Raw genomic sequence first — 2,934 nt, 5'->3', positions numbered from 1 at the left:
TTCCGCCTAGGAAAGTGTATCTCAGATGGTTTGGTAATTCTTTAAGTTCTAATTTAGGTGGAACTATTACTGAAGGCGGAACTGGTCCATCTTCTCGAATTAAGGGCTATGGGTCCTTATCTTCTAATTCTTCACCCATTATAGGTTCCATTATTTCTTCTCTTTGAACAATTTCATTAACACATTCTTCAACTAAATCAAGCTTCATACAAGCGAAATCCTCCATAGGATATTTCATTGCTTGATTCATATCGAACTCGATCTTATCGTCACCTATTCTTAAAACTACTTTTCCTTCCGACACATCAACTAGAGCACGTCCCGTGTTCATGAATGGTCTACCAAAGATTAGTGGACAATTAGCATCATAAGCAAAATCTAAGATAACAAAGTCAGTAGGAAAAATAAATTTGTCAACTTTCACCAAAACGTCTTCAATTATACCATATGGTCTTTTAGTGGATTGATCCGCTAATTGCAAAACCATATTGGTACGCTTGATGTCTTCTTCTAAACCTAATTTCTCAAAAATAGACAATGGCATCAAGTTTATACTAGCTCCTAATTCACAAAGACAACTTGGGAATTCCATATTTCCCAAAGTACACGGAATGGTAAAGCATCCGGGATCTTTGAGTTTAGTAGGTAATTTGCTTGATACTATCGAACTACATTCTTCAGAAAGTGAAATGGATGAAATTCCTTCCCAACTAATCTTTTTTGAGATTAAATCTTTCAAGAATTTTCCATAGTTAGGAATTTGCGTAATTGCATCCATGAATGTTAAATTTATATGCAAATTTTTAAGTTTATCTAAAAATGATAAAAGTTGTTTATCATGGTCCTTATTTCGGACCCTGTGTGGAAAATGTGGTTTTGGTACAAAAGGTTTCGGATTAGAGTCAATTTTTGTATCTTTTTGTTTTAATGTATCTTCTTTGGATTTTGGTAAATCATTTCCAGGTAAAGTTGAATTTCCGGGCATTTCCGGACCTATGTAGTTTTTTCCTGAGCGAAGAGTGATAGCCTTAACATGCTCTTTTGGATTTTCTTCCGTTTGGCTGGGAAGACTTCCCTCTTTGCGGGATGGAATTGATTTAGCAAGTTGTCCAATTTGAACCTCCAAATTATGGATGCTAAATGATTGGTTTTTGATAAGCTGATCGAATTTATTTTCGATCCGTTTAAAACCATCGTCTTGATTACTTACCTTTCCATTCATAGCATCAATAAATTTGTCGATTTTTGAAGATAAAGTGCTAATCGTATCTCTTGTTTGATTTTGATAATTATTTATCCGATATTGATTAGCATTTGCATTATTATTATTATTACCATCTTTCCAGTTAAAGTTAGGATGATTTCTCCATCCAGGATTATAAGTATTAGAATAAGGATTAGTAGTTTGGTTTTGTCCTTGGACAAAAATTTACATGTTCTATCTCATTCATACCTTCGTAATCAATGTCTCTCTGGATTGGATCATTAGGATCGCATGGTGCCATAAATTTATCAATTTTGTGCGATAAGGCAGAAAATTGGGCTTGTAACATTGCTACAGGATCAAGATTCATTATACCTTTAACCGATGATGTACCTGAGGATGATGGTTTCGCTGTCGGTATATGGCCACGCTCGGCGGGCCACATACTGCTGTTGATTGCCATTTCTTCCAAAAGTTCTCTTGCTTGGGCGGACGTCTTCTTCATAAATAACCCTCCAGACATAGCATCTAATGAACCTCTAGTTGTAGGATTTAATCCATTATAGAATGTCTGCATTAAAAGTGCATCTGGCAGTTGGTGGTGTGGGCATAAACATTGAAGTTCTTTAAAACGTTCCCAAGCTTCATAAAGAGTTTCATTATCATTTTGTGTAAAAGATGTCAACTCTTTGATGACTCTTGCGGTTTTTGCTAAGGGAAAATATTTTTGTAAAAATGCTTGGGCTAATTGGTCCTAAGTTTCAAATGTTGCAGCAGGCATAGAAGTTAACCAAATTTTTGCCTTATCCTTCAAAGTGAAAGGAAAGAGGCGAAGTTTGATTGCTTCGGCTGTTACATCAGTAATTTTAAAAGTGTCACAAATTTCTAAGAAATTTGTCAAATGTGCATTAGGGTTTTCGTTAGGTAGTCCATAAAACGTTACGTTGTTTTGCAACATATTAAGCAAAGCAGGCTTAATTTCAAATTGATTTGCGTTTATACGAGGTCTAACTACACTATTAGTTACACCAGCCATTCCTGGCCTAGCATAATCCATAAGTGTCGGTGGATCGGCCATAATCTCTGGCTGGTCTACTTTGGTTTTTAAGGGTGTTTTGTCTTTGTTTTTGTTGTTTTTCTTATTTTTTTTAAGTGTTCTTTCAATTTCTGGATCTAAAGGATCTGGTGGCGTGCCCGAATTTCGCAAACTGCGTATGAACTTGAAATTGTTACACGAGCCAAACTACCTTCAAAACAAAATTGAAAACAAGTATGTTATATAACTGAAAATAAATAAAATATAAAAATTGTATAAAAATAATGTATAAACCTATATTCGAAAATAAAATACGAAAAATAAAAATTTTGTCAAAAATTTTGGCGTATCCCCGGCAACGGCGCCAAAAACTTGTTGAGCGATTTCCGCAAGTGCACGGTTTCGCTTGTAGTAATAAAAATATCGATCCCACAGGGATACGTTTTTTAACGAAAAAACTTATTTTTTGAATTTGTTAATTTCGAACTAGTTAGATTTACTATTAAATGTAAATGAAAAGTGAAAATTGGTTTAATTGAATTTAGGAAATTTGTTTAATTGAATTTGTGAACTTTGAGTATTTGAAAATGCTGGAATAAGATTTTATATTTAGAATAAATCGATTGTTAGAAAGGTCTTCTGATTTTAAGGATGAATTTTACAAAACAGGAACATTTAGAACTTTTTAGAAAAA

General features: G+C 33.9%; 1 non-coding gene across 1 annotated transcript; it reads left to right on the top strand.

The window, feature by feature from the left end:
- The first annotated feature begins 1,797 nt into the window (after positions 1-1,797).
- Positions 1,798-1,904, top strand: LOC136201607 (small nucleolar RNA R71). Its single transcript, XR_010673954.1, has one exon. It is a non-coding gene; the product is annotated as a small nucleolar RNA R71 (small nucleolar RNA).
- The last annotated feature ends 1,030 nt before the right edge of the window (positions 1,905-2,934 follow it).

Source organism: Euphorbia lathyris, chromosome 7 (genome assembly GCF_963576675.1).
Source record: "Euphorbia lathyris chromosome 7, ddEupLath1.1, whole genome shotgun sequence".
NCBI classification, from domain to species: domain Eukaryota; kingdom Viridiplantae; phylum Streptophyta; class Magnoliopsida; order Malpighiales; family Euphorbiaceae; genus Euphorbia; species Euphorbia lathyris.
This window is presented reverse-complemented; position numbering and strand designations above follow the sequence as displayed.